The sequence below is a fragment of the Vicia villosa genome, unplaced genomic scaffold, assembly GCF_029867415.1.
Source record: "Vicia villosa cultivar HV-30 ecotype Madison, WI unplaced genomic scaffold, Vvil1.0 ctg.001376F_1_1, whole genome shotgun sequence".
Taxonomy (NCBI): domain Eukaryota; kingdom Viridiplantae; phylum Streptophyta; class Magnoliopsida; order Fabales; family Fabaceae; genus Vicia; species Vicia villosa.
Window position 1 is genome coordinate 241,565 of NW_026705599.1, and position 8,685 is coordinate 250,249.

The 8,685-nt window shown below is 36.5% G+C and overlaps 1 non-coding gene across 1 annotated transcript; it reads right to left on the minus strand.

Annotated features, from left to right (window-relative positions):
• Window positions 1–5,325: 5,325 nt before the first annotated feature.
• Window positions 5,326–5,407, minus strand: TRNAS-CGA (transfer RNA serine (anticodon CGA)). The gene has a single exon. It is a non-coding gene; the product is annotated as a tRNA-Ser (tRNA).
• Between the last annotated feature and the right edge of the window lie 3,278 nt (window positions 5,408–8,685).

Consider the following 8,685-nt stretch of genomic DNA (forward strand, 5'->3'; position numbering starts at 1 on the left):
ACTTGTTACCAGTACAGTCTGAGTTTCCTGATTCTGCGCCTGCAAAAAGATTTAACTTTGTACCAATTGTGTCAGTACCATTTATCTGTAAATAAATAAATAGCATGTGTGAAGTAATACACAGTATTTGGCGTTTGCGTAAGAATAAGTTCAACTGCAAGCCAAATTACTGTAAGTATTTCATATGTCAGGATATTTGTTGAAATAAAAAATCCATGATTATATGAGACCCTTAATTTTCAGATTGGAGTTTTCTTGAAAAATATGTGGGCAAATTTTGGGGTATAACAGTTTTCCATAGGCTCTTAATTGCTTTGCTCTTTAGTTTTGAAGCCAAAAGTTTCAGAAATGTAGAAGAAGAGAAATAAGGACTTTAGCTCATAAAATGAGCGTAGCCTTATTGAAGGTTTATGAAAAAGTGTAAGAAGAAGATTTAAGCCAGAGCAAAGCAATTAGGGGCAAATTACCTGGTTAGATGAAAAATGTTCTTTTAGCCTTTCAGGGCTATCCATACCATAAGAGGGTAGGGAAGTCCTTTGATTTGGATGTTAACGGGTCATCGAGTCATCGTTCGCCATAAGACTGTCCCATGCCATAGAGGGGCAGGTAGTCTAAGGGAAGGATCAGAATAGCCATCTTCGTTAGGCAACCAGAGGATACCTCAGCATTTCGTAGGCAACTTCGAGGGACGAGGTCATATTTGGCGAATCGAAGGCAGCATCATTAGGGACTTATGACCTTTGAATGAACCGGGGGCAACATTGCTGAGGTATCCTCGTATTCGAGGGACATGGCTATTCTGCAAAAAAACACCCGACAACAGGCAACAGGCAACAAGAGGGGTACCATAAAAGGTGCGTGGGTGCAGCAATCATGTGATCAGATTCAGAATAAATTGTCTTGTAAATAAATGACCCTAATTCAATTCAAGGTTACACTCCCTAGATTACTAACCACGCAGTAATAATATAATATCACAGTTTAAGTGCCTTCAAGGCCAAACAATACACCAGAAAACAGTTACAAAAAAACATTATGGGAATGGGGGAAAAGGAATAAAGGAACCAGCAGTGCAATAGGTCTGACGGAAGTAATAATTAAAGAAATCAGATAGGTTTTAGGGTTACCGACTATTGAGCTTTGACGGTTGGCTAACCCTGAAAGTTGGGAAAAGAAAAATAGAAAAACCAAGGGTGAGTGCACTATCGATTCACTAACAGTCGAGGCTAACTTTAATCTGATAAAAATAAAGCAAAATAAAAATTCAAATGGAATAGAATTTAGCTTTTGATCTGATATGGCTCGTAATCGGAGGTAGCCTCGAGGTTAACCCTGAAAAATTGGCAAAGACAGACAGAAAAGGAAATGAGTGCAGAAAGAGTCCATTGAGTTTCGAGGACAACCCCTAATAACAAATTTATAAGGCAAACAAATATTTAAACAAAATAATAAAATCGAGACTTAGCTTCATAATAGGCGAGGCGCATAGTCGGAAGGTGTATGGTGATTACCCTTAAAAAACTGCACAATAAGAGAAAATTTCAATGTAGGGATTGTTCTTCGTAAACCCTGATTAGGGTACGAGTTAACAAATAAAAAAACAGATTAAAATAATACCAAGGCTAACAGAGAAAAATCGAGAGTTCAAATCAATGTATCGGTTAAATAATTGTTGGATGTAATCCCAATTATTTAATTAATAGAAACTTATTTGAAAATAAAATTGAATTTTAAGGAGAAACAACGATTATTAATAAAACGTAAATAATCGAACTTTCGATAAAATAAGAGAAATAAATAAAATAAGTAATAAAACATTAAGAAAATATAAATTTAATTAAATAATTAAAATAATAAAAGAGTAAAAAGAAATAGAATAAAAAAATTTATAATTAAATAAAAAAAACTAAGGAGGGACTTAGCTCATGTTCCGGTGTGGCGCGTCTGGAAAGGAGCATGGTGCACCCTTGGGCTTTGGTGCGCTGGATGAGTCCGTGTGGGGATCAGATGGCTGATGGCTGATGGCTGGTGGTGTATAGTAAGCATTCACGCGTAGCACACATTGGAACAGAAACATGTAAGATGCAAAAAATAGAAATTGGAGCGAGGGTTCGAACCCACGTTCCTAGCTTTCCCAGGAGAATCCTTTACCAACTCGGCCACCTGCATGACACGTAAACCAAATGCAACTGGAAAGTGATATGTGAAACTTGATTCATTGGTCAGAATTGCGCGCCCCAATTTGAACGAGCCAACCGTCGTTTGCCAACGCATCATCATCTTCGTTGAACCAACCCAGGGCTATACCTACAGACGAATTCGTAGCAACAGGCTATAGTGACGGTTGTGTTTGTCACTATAGCGCCTACAAATCCACAAAACTTGTTACAAGCAGTAAAAATCATATGTAAGGCCATGAATCAATTAGAAACTATGTTCTGAACACGATGATACTCATCTTTTCGCCCAATTTCAGTTATTTCGAAAAAAGCCCCAATTAAGAGCTTTGAACCCTAGCAATGGCATCTCATCATATCGGCCCCAAAACTCAAATTAAATGGTTCAAACATGTTCTAAACATCAACACAAACATAAATATGCAAACAAATTCCATTAAAACTCATGATTGAATGAAAAACGATTTAGAGTTATGAACACCAAACCGTGAGCGCAAAGTGATGGTTCTGGACGCGTGTGGCTTTTGAGAATGATTGGAAAAGCTTCACGAATGATCCAAGAATGTTGTTTGATCTTCAGAATCTCTTAAAAGGCCCTGCAACTTGGGAACCGGTTTGACCTTTTTTCTTGGATTTTTACGAGTTCTTCAGTATTCATGAGGTTGCCCAAAAATCGTCCCCTGCATCTGTGAAGATTGTATACTTATATTGGGATGGATTAGGGTAAACAATTTTGCATCAAATCTCCCATGAATCAAAGATTAAAGTTTGATTGAATTTTAGTTTTCAATCTTTCCAAACTTGGCCAACTTGCATATTTTCCTCACCAATCTTATTCTCCACGATTTGAATCAAATATATATGCATAATTGATGATTGAATATGGTTAAAATACCCCCTCCAACCAAATCTTTGATTATTATTTGATTTACTTGGATTATATCAATTTTTACTGAAATAAAAAATTAATATAAAATCAAATAAAATTCATAAATTTGTGGCATTTGGGTTTGGGATTCTTGGATGCTTGGGTAACAAGATTGGGCCAAAAAAGATTGGGTCTCTTTGCAAGAAAATCCATTTTGAGGCCTTTTACTTCACATTTTTCTTCTTAAAATTGTCCAACTTTGACGAGGCATATCTCCCTCAATTTTTAAGATATGGGGGAGTTCTAGGACTTTTTGGAAACCTCAAGATGTCTTCTACAAGCCACTTTGGAAGCTTTTTTGCATTTGAGGATTTTATCTTGATGATATTAGCTTTGACAAAAAACTGCTTTCGGTTGACTTTCAAAAAGGACCTATAATCTTTTGCTCCATATCTCTTGAATGAAGCATTTTTAGACTTGGCAGCTGAGAGACAAAGTTGTAGAGAATTCAATTTCCTTCAAATTAAGATTTGGATGGGAAATTTCTGATGTTCCATGTGAAAGTTATTGCTGGTCAAAGTTCAGTTGACTTTCTTCTATGAAAACCCTAATTTAGAAACTATAGGTTGTGTTGATTTCTGAACGTTCCTTGATGAATCATGATCAATCCTTGATCAAATGATGAATTTTACTTCAAAATAAGGATGTTGACCAAAAATCAGGAATTTTGACTGTACTTTGACCACAGTTGACTTTTAGGTCAAACTAGTCGACTGTTGATTTTCTGAACAATTGACTGAGCAATCTTTTGAATTGAAGCTTGTACTTTGTCATAGAGATAATTTGAAACATCATAAGCCATATGAGATCCATTGGAGACTTTGATTCATTGATTTTCTTCAGGGAAGTCAAAACCTTAGTTCATTGAGCCCTTGTCTAGGAGAGTGTGTCTTTGAGTCTTGAATTTTGAAAGGAGAAACGAGATGGGCAAATTTTGGGGTATGACAATGTATTTTTGGATTCATATTATGGTTAATTTATGTATTATTAAGCTATCTTGCTAGACCAATATCAAGGGTCCTTGTCATAATATTAGGCTATCTTGCTGGACCCTTATCACAACTCCTTTCTACCTTATTAGGCTATCTTGTTGGACCCTTATCACGGATTGTTGCTTCCTTATTAGGCTATTGATGGACCCTTATCATGGATCCATGTTTCCTTATTAGGCCATCTTTCTAGATCCTAGTAAGGAATCATTTTCGCCTCAATAAGTTATCTTACTCTAGTCAAATCAAAGGAGCACAGTTAACGCGGCTTTTTCGCAGGCTTAGACGACGTGAACTTAAGAATACAAAACAATAAAGGAGAATAAATAAAAATCAAGAAACATGGCTCCCAAAGGCATGCATATTATCTTTAAATGATCATGAAGATCAACTTTATAAACACCCCTTAACGGCAACAATACAAGAAACTTATAATAATATAAAGGGCCTTCAAAAGATAGAGTTAAAAAAATTCAAGTTTAACGAAAGAAAAATATGAGTGGGGTGGACTCCCTTTCATCATGAGATAATACTACCTTTTCCTTATTAACTTGAGCATAATTAAAAATTATTTGTCTTTCCAAGTCTCGCCTGAGCGACTCGTCCTTCCAAGCCTCTCTTGAGGGACTCACATTTATAAGTCTCGCATGGGGAACTCACATTTACAAGTCTCACCTAAAGCACTCGCCTTTACAAGTCTCACTTGAGTGACTCGCCTATAATGAAATGAAAATTTTAGGCTTACATGTTTAAAATTGTTAGTCATTATTATAAAAAGTTTGCTAAGAAATAAACAAGGTTGAGATCTTGTTGAGGTCCTACGGAACTATACTTTCAGATTTATTCTAAGAGAATATTTTTGAACTTTCTTTTCGAAAAATGTAGGTGTCTCACTTAAGAATGGATTTAGTGTGGACTACGGTACGTCCAAAAGTGTACTTTTAAATTTGAGGGGCAGATTTGGTTTTTCACAAGGGTGTGGAATCAACACTTAGGGTCTGTTTGGTTGGGGGTAAATGGAGGGGAGGAGAAAGGAGGGGAGGGGGTATTTAATAGTTAATGTGTTTGGTTCAAATTTTAAGAGGGAGATGGGAGATAGATGGAGGAAACCAAAATCCCTCTTGGGCCACTTTTTGCTTCCCCCGATTTGCAAGGATTCGGAAGGAAGAGGAGGTGCTGTATTTTAATTATAAATAGTGAAAAATAGGGTGGTATAAAAATAGTGAAAAATCGTCAACAGCAGGATTCGAACCTGCGCAGGCATAGCCCAACAGATTTCGAGTCTGTCTCCTTAACCACTCGGACATATTGACAATTTATTGTTCGTAACCCGCAAAACAATTAGTTTTAGGGTATTAATTCTTCCACCACAAGTGGTTGACAAACACCTTATGAAAATCCTAAAATTCCACTATGAATCCAAAAGTATATTTCCAAACACACCGATTTACACCAAATTCACGCGTAATTGAATTACTCCTCTATTTTTTTTAGACATTAGTCTGAAAATCCATTTTTGTATTCACCTTATATGAACCTCATCCATTCTTGACTGAGACACCCTAATTTTAACATGATTTAGTATGATGATGCATCTTCGTATCACAATACGAATATACACTTCCGTATTCACCATATAGTTAGTAAATTTTGACATTTTTTTATAGAAAAACACCTATTGAATAAACCATATATTATAACTATACTATCATAATGAATTTTTCTATCAATTAAGCCAAACGCTGATGTGATAAGATAAAAATTCCATATATAAATGAATCAATCATGAATCCATAATACAATCAAAATAAAAAATTACGAACGATAATATTATCCCTAATACAAATGCAACGCTACTGCATATATCAAACCCCTTGTTTCTTCTTTTCCTTCTATACTGCAATGTCGTATGTGTCTCAATAAGAATGACATCTATAATGGCCCTCCCAAAATTGACGCATGCAGCGACACTCTACTGAGGGTTTTGAGGGTCAGGCTCTTTCTCTACAAATTGATTAATGTTTCAATACTCTGCGAGCCTCATTTGATCTTGGTTATCAGCCACATTGCCTATAATTAAACCACAAAAGCAATAAAAAGTTAAAAAATAACTAAACCCAGATGAAACACATTAAAAATTAAGCAAGACAATGCATACATACAAAATACAGAAATGCACTTTCGTATTTATGGAAAATCAAATTTTGAACAAATATGGAAGTGCATTTTCGTAGAAACCTACAACTCAGAATAAGAGAAAAAAAAATGAAAGAAATGCATGGAAACTAAACATGCTCAAAATGAATTGCTCATCCAATCTACATATCAAACACATTGCTCAATTATATTACCTATATATTGATGTATATTACAAAACCTAATGCTCAATTTATACAAATGCATGAATATAGAGAAATCAAATATGAAAATCTTGGATTAAAAAACTTACAAAATGTGAGTTTGATGGTGAGCACTTTGATTGAATGGATGTTGAGAGCAGAAACTTGGAAGTGAGTTGAGAGAGTTTGATATAGTTTGAGACTTTGAGAGATTTTCACACCTTAGAAGAGTATTGAAATTGTATTCCTCAGGGGACAGATGTTGGACACGGTGTCCTAGCAACTGGTTCAACAAGTTAAACTAGAGCCTGTGGTGTCGTTTTTTTACCTCCCCGTTTCACTTGGGAGGACGGCACGCTAGACCCTTCACGCGAAATTTGGAAGGAGAATGCGCCCGTTGCGGGATGAATTTTATTTCAGTTCTTCCTACGATAGCACACGAACTTTTTAATTATCCTACGAGGAGGAAAGGGGAAAAAGATCTCAAATAAACCCTAGGAGTTTGCTAAGTGTGGGGATTCACCTAGACTAGATATTCTGGAGTTCGGGAGGTCGGTTATACATAGGGAAGGTTTTAAGCACCCTACATATCCATAGTACTCTACGGGAACCTTCTCTGTGTCTATGTGTTTGTGTTTGCTGCTAATGATTGGGAAAGTTTGTCCTTTGTGTTAGGAGAATGAATTGAATTGAATTAAAAGACAGATAGACTGACTATTTTTGGTTTTTTATTAGCTCGCTGAGATTCCTTGTGAACCTCATGCCTACATATCCCTAATGGAAGTCAGAGCTTTTTGTAGTTCGGGGAACTAATTAGGGAAATTAATTATTTTTTGGTGCCTTGCTTGGAGCTCAAGGTTGAAGCTTGAATTAAATCTCTGTTTATAGTAAAGAGACATGAAGTCATCTCTACGGAGAGGTATTTCTACTATTCCACCACAAACATTTAAAAGTGACAGAAAAACTGAGTTTGTTTCATTAAGAGAGGGACCCTACTTGGTTGATCAAGTATGCCAGTCACGTGTCTCTTGAATGAAAGATTCTCGACCAAATTAGGGAAAGTTGTACAAGTCTGGGATGTAGCCAGAGCATGCCTTTCACGAGTCCTAAATGGGAGAATGTTTGAAATGATTGTTTGTTTGAAATGATTGTTTGTTTGAAATGATTGTTTGTTTGTGGTGAGATAGGAGAAATATCTCCCTATAAAGATAAGTTATGTCTATCTACTGTTTGAAAGATTTGATTTTTTAGCTGGCTTGAAAGAGGCCCAAGCTTGAGGCTTTTGATTGTTTTTATTGACTCTGGGAGATGACTCTACTGGAATTGACTTTTGGATGATTGATTTTTGTGTTCTGTATGAAGCCCAGAATTGAGGCTGGCTCTAGTTGGAGAGTGTTTTATTTTGTGCCTTGTATGGAGCCCAAGTTTGTGGCTGACTCTTGCTAGGGAAGACTCTATTTTGTGCCTTGTATGAAGCCCAAGGTTGTGGCTACTTGATGGTGAAGGACTTACTGGGGAGACTCTATTATCTGCCTTGTACAAAGCCCAAGGTTGAGGCTGACTCTGGATAGGGGAATACCTAGGGTTTTGACTCTAAAGGGAGTATGTGCCTTGTACAAAGCCCAAGGTTGAGGATGACTGTTTAATGGGGAAAGATCTACCAGTGTGGGATCTTTTGACTCAGAGGGGATTTTTGTCTCTGTTGAGGATTATCCTAAAGGTTGACTCTACTGAGGATTGTGCTTTTGTTAAACAAGAATTGATGAATGAAAGACCCAGATTTGAAGATTGACTCTACTGGGGAATTTGGTTTTTATTGACTGAGACTGACCTTAAGTGAGATTTATCTTTTAAAAGTTCAATTTTTGGAAGCTAACCCTTTCCAGGGAATTATGACTTTAGAGGACTGATTTTGGAGGCTAACCCTTTCCAGGGGTTTACTCTGCTGGAGAGTTTATCTTTAGAAAGTTTAATTTTTGGAAGCTAACCCTTTCTAGGGAATTTGGATTTAAAGGAGTGATTTTGGAGGCTGACCCTTTCCAGGGGATTTGGATAAAAATGGAGGAGTGTTGGAGGCTAACCCTTTCCAGGGGATTTTAAATGATGGCAGAATGATTAACTAATTGAGACTTCTTGTTTAAAGTCCAAGATTAAGGCTGACACTGACTGAGGATTGACAGATATGGAACCTAGACTCTGCTAAGGAGGAAAATTAATGAAGTTTGAGAATAAAGGTGACAGAGACTGTCCAT